The sequence below is a fragment of the Pongo abelii genome, chromosome 3 (assembly GCF_028885655.2).
Source record: "Pongo abelii isolate AG06213 chromosome 3, NHGRI_mPonAbe1-v2.0_pri, whole genome shotgun sequence".
Classification (NCBI taxonomy): Eukaryota; Metazoa; Chordata; class Mammalia; order Primates; family Hominidae; genus Pongo; species Pongo abelii.
The window spans coordinates 100,261,564-100,277,164 of NC_071988.2; the positions used below are offsets into that span (position 1 = coordinate 100,261,564).

Consider the following 15,601-nt stretch of genomic DNA (forward strand, 5'->3'; position numbering starts at 1 on the left):
GTGAGAACAGGAACTGGTAAGGAGCTCTTTGACAAGCAGCACTGTTGATGCAAGTCATAACAACTACAATAACAGCAACAATAGTTATTATTTCTAACAACTTCCATTTGAATGATGCTCTTATGAAGTAGGCTGGTGTAGTGATTGAGCACCAAGGCTCTGGAGTCAGACTACGCAGGTTTGAATCTCAGCTCTGCTGCTAGGTATATGACCTTGGCCAACTTGTTTGACCTTTCTGTGCCTTGATTTCCTAATTTTTAAAATGGAGAAAAGAATAGGATTGTTCTGAGAATTAAATGACATGATAGAGAGAAAATACATAGAATAGTAAATTATTTTAATGGTGATGCTTTACAATATCTTTAGTCCCTACAGCAACTCTGGCAAGTTATTTTTTTCCCTCAAATTAGGGAAAGGTACAATTTTGCACTATTAATAGATATGAAACTGAGCATCAGAGAAGTTAAAGTCTTGCCCATGAACGCAGATTTGAGATTGAAATGTAGGTATGGTTAGCTTTCATGCTGTAATTCATTTCACTAAGTTTTGCTGCCTCAATATTAGAACTATTATCATTCCTCTGAAAGGGAAACTTTAAAAAGGGAACAGTTATAGGAATACTTGAGTCCAAAATTTTCATGGAAAAATTTTTAATCTTAGTGGAACCAAATATCTTAATAGTATGCAGAAAGGAACCATTCTCTAGCCTACAAATATGTTCTTTGGGGGAAGAAGGATTAATATTATCACTGAGTCATAAGTGTAAAATTTATGCAATATTGTTAAGTTGAAATTAGTTATAATTTGGAGAAATTTGGAGGAAGTTATGATCATGGATACTGCACACAAGCTGTCACACACTTTCTAGATCTAGTACATGCACATGGATTATCCAATCTGACTATTAAACCTAGTAAATACTACATTAAGTTCTTATTAATATAAATACTTATTTTGCTTAATTAAAGAAGTTATGTAGATTATAAAAATATATTTCTCTTTCAAGCTATTCCTCATATTCTCAAGACTTTTAGTGGCAAAATCTATTGAAGCATAAACAGTTTCTCACATAGTTATACTCCTCTTGCTATCCAGTTGAGTGCTATGTGCACTGTAGAGGGTTACTAATTATTTGATGTTTTTGGCAAGCTTATCTTTTGTACGTTCTTCTTGATTCCTAAACCTTTTAGAACACTCCCGACTTGAGCTTTCAGTGCAGCAATATATGGATATCTCTCTGCATCTCCATGTAGCTGCAGTTTTACATTGAACATAATTTCAACGTCAGTAGATTGCATGGTCTGCTATGTCAGAAAGAGGCAAGATATAGTGAGCTTTCCTAATACCTAAAATGCTCCTGTGGTAGTAGTGGGGACCAAAATCCAATGGGATTAAGAAAGATGGGTATTAAGCAGACTGCTTATATTGATATTGGAGAGAGTCAGGTCAAATTTCCACCTTTTCATGTGTATTACCTAGTTTGGCAATGGCCTCCCCTACTCACCCAAAACCTGAGCAGATATCCTGGGCATAATCCAGCGCTCACGCCTATTTCCACACATGCTTTTAGTAACAGGATCCTATCCCATTCCTCTAAATCTTAAATTATTCTGTCATTCATCCCTGTCTCCTCATTCCCATTGCTATTTCAGTCTTTATAACTTTGGTCCCACAATGTTTCTCTCTGTCTCTCTCTTTATGAATGAGCATTTCCCCACATTATTAAATTTCCTTCAAAATATGATTTTTATGCTCAACATCACTAATCATTAGAGAAATGCAAATCAAAATCACAGTGAGATGCCATCTCACACCAGTCAGAATGGCTATTATTAAAAGTCAAAAAACAACAGATTCTGGCAAGGTTGCTGAGAACAATGTATGCTTATATACTGTTGGTAGGAAGGTAAATTAGCTCAGCCATTGTGGAAAGCAGTTTAGTAATTTCTCAAAGAACTCAAAACAGAATTACTATTTGACCCAGTAATCCCATTGCTGAATATATACCCAAAGGAATATAAATTGTTCTGCCATGGAAACGCATGCATATGTTCATTACAGCATTATTCACAATAGCAAAAACATAGAATTAACCTGAATGCCCATCAATGGTAGACTGGATAAAGAAAATGTGTTATATATACACCATGGAATACTATGCAGCCATAAAAAAGAATGAGAACATGTCTTTTGCAACAACATGGATGGAGCTGGGGGCCATTATCCTAAGCGAACTAACACAAGAACAGAAAACAAAATACTGCATGTTCCCACTTATAAATGGGAGCTAAACATTGAGTACATATGGTCACAAAGAAGGAAGCAACAGACACTGGGGCCTGCTTGAGGGTGGAGAGAGTGAGGAGCGTGAGGATTGAAAAACTACCTATTTGGTACTATGCTTATTACCTGGGTGGCAAAATAATCTGTACACCCAGCTCCCATGACACTCAATTTCCTATATAATATACCTGCATGTGCATCCCCAAACCTAAATAAAAATTCAAACAAACAAACATGATTTTTATGTTTTTGTGTTACTTTATCATATGGTTGTGTCCGATTTAAAAATCCCTCTATTTTGGCCAGGTGCAGTGGCTCACGCGTGTAATTCCAGCACTTTGGGAGGCCGAGGTGGGTAGATCACCTGAGGTTAGGAGTTCGAGACTAGCTTGGCCAAATGGCAAAACCCTGTCTCTACTAAAAATACAAAAATTAGCTGGGTGTGGTAGGGGGCGCCTGTAATCCCAGCTACTCACGAGGCTGAGGTAGGAGAATCGCTTGAACCCGGGAGGCAGAGGTTGCAGTGAGCTGAGATCACACCACTGCACTCCAGCCTGGGCAACAGAGTGAGACTCTGTCTCAAAAAAAAAAAAAAGAGTACCTCTATTTTTACTTAGATTATTTCCCCTCTTGGGCTCTTATAAATAATATTTCTGTACACATTTATATTTAAAAACATCTCTGGTCATTTCCTTAGGCTAAATTTCTAGAAATACAAATTCAGGGGCATAAGATCATATTTTTTAAAATAATGAAATATTTATTCTCCCATCAAAAGTATGATAGTATCTGTCTCACTAGAGTCTTGATTATTATTATCTAAAACAATCTTGTTAATTCAGTAGATAAAAATTTTATGTTATTTTAATCAATGTTTTTGAATGTTAGTGAGATAGAACATTTTTTGCATGTGTGTGTGATTTGTATCTGTAATTTTTGTAGTTTGTGATGTTTTGAATAGACATTTTAAATTTTAATGTAGTAAAATCTATTTTTTCTCATTTTCTACTGGTTTTATATTGATAAAACAGTTACGTAAGTTAAATATTTATCTTTATTTTCTTCCTATTTTATAGTATTTAAAAAACCCAAAATATTTAACTCTTTAAAATACATTTTGGTGCACCTTGTAAAATGAGCATTCAAAATTAAATTAGATAAATTTAATTTTTTTAAATAGGTAATAGTTTTCCCTCTAATTGTTAATTTTTACACAGGTTCTTGACTAGTTTCAAATACTGAGGTTTTAAATTTCATTTTATATTTGATAGACTGAGTACTCCTTCATTAATTTTTTTTCCAAAATATCTTTGTGTGTGTGTTGATTTTTCATCCAGAGAAATTTTAGAAAAATGTTATCTACCTTCTTCCAAAATGTTACATTGGAAAAAATCGACATATTTAAGTATTTTGTGTTTCTTCATTTAGTCAGATCTTATTTTACATTTTTTTCAGTAAAGTTGTCTATTTTTAGTCAGATAAGTTCCATACATATTTTTGTCATGGTTATTCATAGGCATTTTGTATAGATTGCTACTCTGAATAAGATATTTTATTCTACTGTATTTTCTAGCTCAATTTACTGGGATACATCTTTAAAATAGTTTTTCATAGTCATTTTTAATAGTTCCCACTGTTAATTTCAGCACCAGAGGGAGCTGTAGTGTAGTGGAAAAAGCCCTCATCATTGAGAAGGCCTGAATCTGAGTCCAGGCTCTGCAAATTATTTCCCATGTAGCCTTGGCCAAATTATCTACGAAATGGGAGAATTCTTCCTACCTCTCACAGGGTGTTGGGAAAATCCACTCAGAAGAGTAGGCACTCTTATTATACAATGTGGGCAGCTGATTAATTTACCTAGGTGTGAGGCAGGACTTAACAGGCAGTAGTTTTTATCTGGAGATGGGGGAAAAAAAACCATTAGTAGCATTTCCAGGATTTGATATTAAAGTCAATTTCAGCTTCTCATTTTATGCATTATAAATATCACCTGAAATTGGATGACAGATTATTAGAATGGTATTGCGGGACAAACAGTGACTCGGAAGCCAGGGAACATGAGTCCTGGTCCCCACGGTGCCACTCTGTTGGATGATCCTGCACCGTTCAGTCTTTTGGGACCTCAGTTTGCTAATATGTAAAATAAAAATTCAAATGTAAGTCAAGACGCATAAACTAATTCAAGATTGTTTCCACAAATAAAATTAGTGTACTCAGTGGAATACAGGACTTATTCTGGACATGCTTTATGATTTTCTGGATTGGTTTCCAGTGTCCTGGTGTAGACTTATGATACCTGATTTGGGTGGGTTTCTTGCAGTCCCTAAAGTTATCATAATTGACAGGTTAACAAACATGAATCTTCCAGGAATTTTTTAAAAAATAAATAAAACGATGGTGAAAGCACTGCAGTGTTTCTATTTCACATATATACATATATTTAAAAATTCTCAAGCTATTATGTCTTTTAGACTATGAAAGCATTGGCAGACCCTTAACTAGAGCTTTGTGAAGGGCAGCGCTGCAATCCAATGAATAACATCTGAATCCAGGATCACATTGGATATTATCACTCATTACCATTGTGAGAAGAGGACGATTAAACTAATAGTTACTGGGAGACACTTCTGATAACAGGAGGCTATGATGAAAATAAACTGACTTCAGTATACATTTAGAACCGGTAATAATGGGATGTGGCAGGAAGCCAATAAATGAACATGGCCCTCCACTCTGATCAATGAATTACTTTCCCTTCTCTTTCCCTGCTCTTGAGGGCAGCACAGGAACCTTAATGAAAAATCAATAGCCCTCTGTAATTCAGAAATGGAATCAATCATTTGACCTGACTTTTTCTTTTTCCTTGCTAAGAGAGTGCTTAGCTCAAGATAGAATTCAGTTGTAAAGAGCTGTTCTTCAAAAAGCCTACAGAAGACACCTGATATCAGTCCACAACAATTTATACCTGCGATGGGTAGGACTTTTCTTCCTTGCCATCTTAAGGAGTAATGAGTCTTTAGATTTATTTTCCCCCATAGTTCTTCCTCATAATCCCTATCTTAAAAATTATATGCAACCATTAGTTGTTTTGTTTTTTAATGGTTTTTGTGGCAGTTACTGCTATCAGTGCTGCAGATACTTTAAAACATAGGTTGATAGCTGTGGATGCTGTCTTTAAACCCATCTGAGATCAAATGGGAATCAATTTTTCCACAGCTCTCTCTGCATACTTCCTCTAGCATCTGTTAACTACTAAATTTGTGCTCAAAACAAGCCAGGGCCCACGTGCCCTTGACCTAAAGGCAATTAAGACAGGCTGAAAGGAAATTAGGATGTAGGTTTAAAAATAGTGTTTTCAGGTTTTTATTGAAAATCTCTTATGACCTAGGACGAGTTCTCAGGGCCTCTGCTATCCCACATGCTGTGGTGTACTGGTGAATCTTTGGCATCTGGTTTTCTTGGTGGGGGTGGCCCTAATTTGCAGGTTTTGCTGATTTCCATGGTGCTAATAGTCCCACTATGGCTGATTTCAAACCACTATTGTGACTGTCACTGAACATGGAGTTGGGAGGAGACTACACAATGTACTCAGCTTGAGAGCTGGTGTGAGCTGGCCCTAGTATACCACTGTTGGCCATTTGGCACCTTTGTACAAATGAGAAAACAAACTCCCTTCTGTGTGGACACCACATGACTTGATGAGTGGTATGGGGGAATAGATTTTAATCCCTACTTTGCCTCCTGGCCAAGCGTTATCGTGCAGTATTTTAATCTGCAGAAGCACATGTGAACTCTGGGAGTAACTTGGGGCCCATAAATCCTTAAGGGCTCATGGATGGACTTCAGACAATCTGCAACTTCCTGTACAGTCAGCTGTGTGTGTATGTGTGTATGTGCATGCATGAGCCTTTATCTGGGGAGAGGATTAATGACTTTTAACAGATTTTCAAAAGGACCCCTAATTTAAGAAGTTAAATTCTTGAAAATTCTGGTTACATTGGTAGAAATCTGGGGACTTTGAAACTACATTTAAATGCAATTCAAGGGATATAAAGCCACAAGACCTAGTAAGAGTCTTGATTTTGCATCTTTCTAGGAAAAAAGGGCACAATTTTGAAATTGGAGGCAAAAATGAAATTTTGATAAGCCTGGGCATTTTTGAATACCTCATAGATACATGCAAGTTTACATTCCGTATAATGATGCAGTCAGAAGGCAACAGGATTTAGTATTCTTGCCTTCACCATATGCTAATCCCAACAACATGCATTACGAAAATAGGGAATTATTCATCCCTTTTTGTCCTTTATAATGCAGAGCACTTCAAAAATTTCCAACTCCTTTTCTGTCTTTTTCCCAGGGCTGGGCTTACACCCAATTTATGGTCATCTTGCTCATGTTCATCCTGCACAATTTCTAGCATTTGGAGAATGTTTCTCATGGTAGCATCTAATGCCTGTGGCTGCTGTCTGAGAGAAAGCAGTGATGAGGGGAAGACACTGACCTCTGTTTGGGTGAGTATTTTAGTGTAAACCAGAGAGTTACCACCTGAGAGTATCACGTAGCTATATAGGCTTAAAACATTCATTTCTGGAGTGTTTTATATCATATTTTTCATTTAATCACCCAATGTCAAGTCTAATAACATAAGTCTCTTTGTCACCATTTTGTGGAGATTTAGAAACCGAGATTCAGAGGCATGAGAACATGTGCAAGGGAATCAAGAATTAGAAACCTAGTCAGGCCCCAAACCCAGCTCGTCTGAAATCTCATCCAAGGCTCCTTCCAATACTCCCACTGTCGCACTGTTGTGGTGCCCCTGCTTGTTCCAGTGGATGAAGGTTCAAGCAGTCATGAGTGCCAGCCCAATCATGGGTGCACTGAGGGTAAACCTCAGGACTGCTGTCTGGAGTGTAGTTATTTTAATATTTCTAATGACAATTCTGAAGGCAACAAGGGCTTTGGATCCCAACAAACCTGTGGTGGAATCCTGACTCTGCCGTTTCCTGGCTCTGTAACCTCTGTCAGTCTCAATTTTATTTTCTGTAAAATGGGGGTACCAGCACTTCCTTCAGGATTTTGTGAATATTAATGTACATAAAGCACTTATACCATGCCTGAAAGGTCCACAGTAAGTATTCCCTAAATGATAACTATATTAATTCTTAGTACTATACTCAACATTCTGATATAGTTACCACAGTGAAAACCAACACTACTTCATCTAGAAGTTGAAGGTCATAATTTATTGGAAGGCTTTATTTGAAAACACCTGTACCAATATAAATGTAAAAGGTTCCAAATAGGGTCACATGGATAAAGTCTTTGTTTCTACTCTTTAAAACACTAGACGCAGCTACCCCAAAGGAGCCTAATGTAACAAAGAAAAAAGAAAATAATTAAAACAAACCCTCGGCTCCTTCAAACCTCAGCACTCTCAGGCATCTGTGCTAAAGCTTCTGATGGTCTTGATTTCCTGGTCTGCCTAAGTCCAAAAAACAATGACTGATGTTTCTGTTATTTGTGTGGTCTGCTTCTCTGAGTTTACACTGAATGACGTGTTGTTCCCCGGTATTTCTGTTCCCAGTCAGCATTACTGCTGAGTTTCAATTACTTTCTCTCATCACAAACACTCTGCCACTATTGTCAGCGTTAGTCTATTCTTCCCATCGTGTGTATATTTTTTTTTCCCATGGATGTATGGAAGATTTCTCTTCTGGTGGACAGATCCCTTCTGCTTCTGTGCCTGCTGCTTCTGCTGTGTGGTCTGTTTGCTGAATGTCTGGGCTGCTGGCAAGAAGGCAGGCTCCACTCCTTGGCATGAAGCAGAGCGCACTCACCGTGGCAAAGTGACCATGCATTACCACAATTGCATTGTAGATTTCCAGGTATCTTATTCCTTGACATCTTCTTAACGCCAAGCAGAGAGGAGTATTGATTGAAATGTTTAGGATTCTGGAGCAGATGGATACATTCATGAAAGGGAGGCCCTGAGAGCCGGCACAGACAGACCAAATCTGCAGTCATTTCTCCTCTACCTAGCTCCTCTCATAGCAGGTTCAGTTGGCATCAGACACACCTCTTTCCTCCTTTTCTCCAAAAAGACCTGTTCTGGTTTTCAGAAAGACTTGCTTTCATTCCTCAAGAACGTTTTTCAAATTTCCCCATTGTGTTATAGAGGCAGTACCCCTTCCTCCCTCCCTCCCTTCCTTCCTTCCTTCTTTCCTCTTTTTCCTTCCTTGATTCCTTTCCTTCCTCCTACCCTCCCTCCTTTTCTCCTTTCATTCCTTCATTCGTTCTTTCTTTGTATTATCTGTATCTGTAACTTTAGTTCAAGAGCATGGACTTTGGAACCAGACAACCTGAAATGAATTCCAGCAACCCCACTTAACAGCTGTATATCATATGGCAGGTTATTTACCCTCTCTGTGACTCAGTTTACTCATCTGTAAAATTTGGGAAATAATAGGGTTAATTCTTAGGTTATTCTTATGATTCAATGAGTTAATATATGTGTAGTTATTGCATAGTGAGTTGTGTTGGCTATTATTCACTCATTTATACACTTACTTATTTTATAATCTACACCCATATCACATTGACTGGAGACATTTTAGGATTCACTGTGTTAGCTTTTAAACTTAGAAATGAGAAATATAAATGCAATGCATTAAAAAAATTCTGTGTACATTCACCCCATAAAAATGTAGAAAAAATAAATAAAAAATATTTAAAGAAAAAGGCATTTTCCAGAACATGCTTTGGTGTTGACATTTCTAAGAGCAAGAAAGCACAATTATCCAACTCTGAATACTGTTGGCTTTGGTTGCATGCACCAGATTAAAATGTGTAGGTAACTAAATACAACTGTAGGTTTTCATTGCAATCTGCTATATGTATTTTTTGGGTTTTAGTCCCAGCTGTTAAATGTATATTTAGTTAAGTAATGTAGCTATGTAAGAACAAGTGTTATGCCTATTTATAAAGGCACATTGTTTTAATTGACTGCACATGTATGTTTTATTTTACTCTGGGTAGAAAGTACCCAGACTCAAGCCCATTCTGCATGGCTACCTCCAGAATATGTGAGCACACTGGAAGGCAGAAAGTTGATTTTCTCCCATGCTTTTTCCAAAGACAAAGGCCTTGGGATGATCTTGGACATTGTTTTTCTAGTGATATTTGTTTTTGTTTACAATCATGTAGGTCTTCCTGGAGTTCTGATCACAGCTTTTTTGCATTCCACGTAGTGGATACCCACTTGTAGGAGCTTTAAATATATTATGAAAAAATTGTTTGATGATATTTCTCTATCTTGAACTTATTAACATCAGAATCCCATCTGTAAAGTGCAGAGAGTATACCTATACTTTCTGCCTCACCAGGATTTTTTAAGCTCCTTCAACCATTGGTCAGATGTCTTTAAAAAAATTTAAGGATTTTTTTTTTTTTTTTTTTTAAATAGAGCATACTTCCAAGTGCTCTTTGTCACCATAGGTAGATTTCCAGGTAAGGTCCATTTTGTTGATATGCTGGGAGAAATGCATATTTAGATTCAAAGCCAAATTATCGAGTGGAATATAAGCAGAGCAAATATCAAAGTGTATTTTTAGTACCTTGGCATTTTGACATGAATTCTTGCCAATCAGTTTCTTTTTTGTGGTTATAAGCTGATTTTCCTTCCCTGTTAAGAACAAATGCCCTTTATTTTAATGTTTTCACTTGCTGACAGCTTTCTTTTATATGAATTTCAAGTGCACTATATTATGTGGAGTTCCTGTTTGGCAAACTGTACCCATGTAAAATCATATTGGTCCTGTCAACTGATAGACATAACTTACAAAAAGAAACTCTGATTTGGAAAGCTGCAAAGCTGAAAGTTGGCTATTAGTAAGATTTCATTTGCTTCCATATCTGCATTCTGTTTTTGATGAAATAATTAAGGATAAAATTTCAGTGAAACATTTTTTAAGGGTACTGAAATACACACTACCTGCCTAATTTATATTTTGCTCCAAGAAGTAAAATTCCCATTGCCATTTGGGAACTAGGAAGAAGGAAGGCGAGAAGTCTAGATGGTACTGGACATGGATATCAAGTATAACAATCAAACCACCTAGAGAACTATAGGCATAGAAATGGGACAGAGGGTCTTTCATTGCCAGATTACTCAGTAAAATCTGGACTGGGTCAGAAGTACTCTCAAGCCATTTGCATCGTACCCTTGGCAAGGGGCCTACTGAGAGTAAAGTAAGTATGAAATGGGCTGTTCAGCTTCCCAGGGTCACAGCCCATTCATATATCAATGCTGTACTCATTAACAACGTCTTTGGAAATAGAAATGTAAGCAAACCGTGTTCTGACCATTCCCTTCTGAATGGACTGAGTTGGCAGGGTGAGACTTGTCTCTTGCTTCTGTTGACAATCACACAAGTGGAAAATCCCAATGTTCAGGCTAGTCAGTCTGTCATCTGTGGTGAACACCATAAAACAAGCCGTGATGTACTTAGCAAAGCTGCTGACCTTTTGTGAACTAAGATGGACGATGTCCTTACAATTGGAGGATGAGCTCTGGGGAAAAAGAGTCATAAAGATCTCATTAATATACTAGATTTGGGTAACAGTTGCAATGAGTGTATGGAGACAAAAGAGAAGGGAACTAGCCTCTGTTGGAATCTCAGAGGGCTGGAGCTCTTAAGTGGTTGTAAGAGCAAGGCCGATTTTTCATGCATGAATGCATTGGGGTTCCTTGTGTATAATATCCATGCATATACATATGTGTACTATATGAAGTCAGGCGTTCCTCTATGATATGAATATAGTTGTAAAAGTGTGACTATACTGAGGCTAATTCCACAAGCTCTGAACAAAGGTCTCATTCTTTTATGATTTTTTTTTTTTTTTTTTTAATAGGGCCGTGGGAACTACAATATTAGTTAAAAGCATTGCGGTCTGAATTGAGATGCTGGTTTTTGGAAGGCTGGTTGATAGAATGGAAAGAGCTCTGAACTGATTACTAGGGGACTTTTCTCTCAGATTCAGGTGCACCACCCTAAAAGCTGTGTGACAGGAGGAGGTTTCCTAGTCTTTCTGGGTTTCCTTTGCTGGTAGGCGAATCAGAAAGCTGGATAGATGCTTCTGGTCTCCCTTTTTTAATTTCGTGCTTCTCAAATAATTGCTATGGTGGTGATGTTGGTGAGAATCTTTACCTGGATTTTTATGGAGTTACTCTAATTTCTGAGAGCCTTTGTCTTCTCCTACCCAAGAAATCCTCCCACTTTGTGTTTCTTTGAGTATTTTTTAAGAAAGGAAAAAGTGAGGAAAGTGATGAAAAGAGCCAGGGCAGTGCGCTAGAGAAGGAGAGCATACAGGCGCCGGCAGGGTGCCAAGCTGGCGTCCACGCGGCCCGTGCTCGCTCTGTGCCGCCTGGCAGCCAGGCAGGAGCACCTCTCGAGAGAGGCGACTGCCCTGCGTCTCAGGCAGGGAACAGCCCAGGGTTATAGCTTCACTTTATTTGTTAAACAAAAGGAGATAATTAAAGGAGCTATAAAAAATTCCCTCCAGAGCCTGTACTTTCTCGGCACACTGGCTTGGTTTATTAATTGATACAGATTTCCGGTTCAGTTCACCCTGCGCCCGCGGTTGAGCAATGCTCTGCGTGATCAGAGTTTGTGACTGCGGTGGTCTCGGGGGCGCAGGGCTGTCCGCCATGTGAGGCATGGCTCTTCTTCCCAAGAAAGCCAGTCACGAATTCAGATATTCAGGGCACGCAGGACAGAGCAAGGGAGGAAGCCACTGTCGCCGATCTCGCCTAATGCCCCTCGCTTGCCCTCCTCCTTCTTCATCTGGTTCCTGTTTTCCTGGTACATTTTATTCCCCTCTTTTCTTCTCCCCCATTCCCTTAAGCAGAGGTGACACAGATCAATACCTTTGATGGAAAGTAATAATCAGGCCTATTAAGTGACAAAGGTTTACTCTGTAACAGCTGTGCTGGCGGGAGAGGAGAGCTTGTCTGACTAATGAATCATGAAACAATCAGGCAGTAGCCATTTGTGTTTAGATCTGTAAATATGGTGTGGTTCAAGTGCCAGACCATTGCCGGAGCTCCAGCTGGGGGCACAGATGGTCCGCATTCAGAGCAGCACGAGTGTGAAGAAAGGGTTTTTTCCCTTTCTCTGTCCCACACCGCACCTCTCTGAGCCTACACTCGGTTATCTGCAGGAGGAACTTCAGAGAAAGAAAGGAGACCCTTTCAGGGGAGGAAGCCCTTCCAATGTGGGTTTCAATGCAGGTCACCAAATACTCCAGGCTCCTCATTGCTCCACCTGGGAGGAAAAACATGATAATAGAAGATGTCACTGTTTTTTATTCCCATGAGAAGGTTTGATATGTATGTGACTCTGAATGTCTGTTTGACTTGGCACTGTCAACTATATTCCTTTATATTTTTCCTACACGTTACTATACAAGACCCCCTGTTTTGTTCTTAGCTATAAATGGAACAAGTTGAGAGAAAAATATACATTCCAAGATGAGAAATTCACATTTATATACAAAGCTAAAAATGTTCTATATAAAATTATGCTAATAATGTCTGCTTGGATTCTGTTTCTCCTAGCTCTTGAAGTAAGGAACCTTGTCTTCAAGGGATGAGATTATCAAGAATTAGTTCTCCTAACCCACTATGAAACAGGGTTTGGTAGTTTTTTGTTGTTGTTCACATTAGCCAAGAAAGTGTCACTCTTTACTAGAGCTGGATGCTGAGCTGACATTAAAAAAAAAAAATCAACGTCTTAAGTCATTGATATTGTTTGAATCATTTATGCATCTATTAATGTACCATAATTTCTTCCGGTGCTCTGATAGCTTTGTTTCTTAACAGTTTCTACTGGAGGCTTTATAGAGCTTGCATTGTGGCACCCTTTCAACCATGAGAAATACATTCTTCACTGTTTTTTCTCATCTTTAAAACGTGCAGTAAGAAATGGCCAGTAGGGGGAAATTATAAATGTTTAGGAATATTTAGGAAAGACAGATATTTCAAAATATATTCTAGAATCTATTAATACATTTTCCTTTTAAATTTGGCCTCTTTTATGGGAGGGCCCCACTTTCTCTTGCTTCTCTTGTTTGGATAAATTAAAGTTTATTAAATAAACAAAGAAGACATTTTTCAGGATGAGCTATTTATACAACGATGGAAATAAGTCCCATCAATGTTTCAACTAAAGTGCTAAGTTGTAAGTTTGCTTTTGAAATTAAAGATATTTATGGGAGTACTGAGTTGTGATAAAACAGGCCCAAAGCAATCTCCATATAGCTCTGCAGAGCTTCCTGGGGCTGGCTGACTCTTGGTTCCCTAAGGATTGCCTGATATGAAGATGCTTTTGATTGTTGGTCTAAGGTTGCTGGTAATTTCAGTTTATTATTGAATCAGAAAACAAGTAGTGAAAAGGGCACAATGAGATTAGGAGTACAAGTGTGTGAAAATGGCTCTCCTTTCCCCGCCTTTTCCTCAGAGATACACCCAAGGTTTGGTGGTCAGGGCAGCCCTTGTGGAGACAGGAAGTCAGTTAGGCACGCTCACCACCATCTATAATGCTTAGAATCTCATTATGTGATATCAATCTCATTGTCTTCAAAGGGAAATCTTGCTGTGCCATGGTGACATTTTTTCTTATACCAATTGCTTCTTTGCCTACCAGGTCTATAATAGATCTGGCCATGGCTTATCAGAAGTCTGTTTTGAAAAATGCTGGTGATAGGACCATGACTTGCTCATTATAGATTCAGCTCAACACTCGGCCCCTCTGTTCTAGCTACCTTAAGTACAGCATTGTTCCAATACTTGACAAACTTGGGACACTGCCTATACAGAGATAAAGCTTTTGATACTTTCAGTTAACTAGTTGATCTGGCTCATAGTCAGCAGTATTTAAAAATTTGAGGTCACAAATCTCTGAACATCTGATGGGAGCCAGGGATCCTCTTCTCAGAAAAATACTTGCTCTCATACTTGCATATGTAATATTTTATCACCTGGTTTTAAAGGTTTAGTAATCACCCAGTACCCACTCATGGTTCCCAGGTCAAGAACACTTGTTTCTGTTCTTCTATGCTTAGTTAGCAACCTAATCAGTCAAGCCCCATCTTGGCACTAGACCCTTCAGCTCCATCTAAAAATCGTAAGTCACCGTCTTGTTCTCCATACTTCCTGACTCCTAATTTTATTCCTATCTCCTTAATTTCTTCTAATCAACTCTTTACTTTCCAATTCATTTTTGCATTATTATCATTAATACCATTCTTGTTTTTGCTAATCTTATAATCTAATTGTTTCTCCATTTTCTCTTTTAAAAAACTTTTCTGTTGTTTTTCTCTGGGTTTCATTAATAAAATAGTTTTTGTTAAGTTTGGCACATGCTAGGTACTTAAAATACTAATAGTAATTATGTTAGTTAATAATTATTGAAAACCTCATAGGCATTGTGCTAGATGATTTATAACCCCCATTGCTAATCATCACAGCAATCCTGAAAAGCAGGTTATATTCCATTGTACTCATTAGGATCCTGTAGATTAAGAAATTGGTATCCTTAATTTTTTTTCCTTAGACTGATTTTGTATTTTTTCTTAAATAAATGTTTAAAAATTTGAAACTCTCTATCACTCATGGAAATACAAAGCAAAAACAACTTGCCAAAAGAGAAAACAACTGTAAAATTAAATACATAAATATATTTAAGAATCTGTGTACTGCCAACAATCACCTACTCTATACTCTGTGACATAGCTTCGCTCTTATGCCATTCTCTTACCTTCAGTTTGTACTGTTTTTTTTCCCCATCTTTCACTTCTCCCTGCTCTGCCTCTTTTCTTCTCTTAATTATCCCTATTCTCCTACTCCTACATCCCATCTGCTTGTCTCTCTGAGGCCTTCGAGTCTATCTTCCTCAAATGTAACATCTGATCACCGTGAGTCACTAGACTGTCTTCAGTCAAGAAACCCAAGCATGTATGCCCTATCTGTGAAGTTTCTTCAGTGCAGATATTAGCATTGAAAAAGCTTAATTCACATCATTCTTGCTCTACCTCTGGGCAGTTGGAAGAGGGTGGTTATGTCCAATTCCCACATAATGTTCAGATATAGAGACTCCTACTACTTGTTGTATTTGGCTCATTGGCCTGAGAGTTAGGGCAGCAGACTAATTCCAGTTGCCTTCTCTCCCATATCTTTAAACTTTGGCAGGTTCTCTCCTCAGCCCTGCTTTCTACTAAATGTAGCATTTTTCTTCAGGTGATCTCAGGCAGTGCCGTG

At 38.1% G+C, this 15,601-nt stretch overlaps 1 long non-coding RNA gene across 4 annotated transcripts in view; it reads left to right on the forward strand.

Moving 5' to 3' along the window:
• LOC129059015 (uncharacterized) overlaps positions 1 to 15,601 on the forward strand; it is a 179,020-nt gene that overhangs the window by 98,116 nt on the left and 65,303 nt on the right. For all 4 annotated transcript variants that reach the window (XR_010139734.1, XR_008524591.2, XR_008524592.2 and 1 more), the window contains one exon: positions 6,644 to 6,797. This is a non-coding gene — a long non-coding RNA (uncharacterized LOC129059015). The remainder of the gene's footprint in view (positions 1 to 6,643; positions 6,798 to 15,601) is intronic.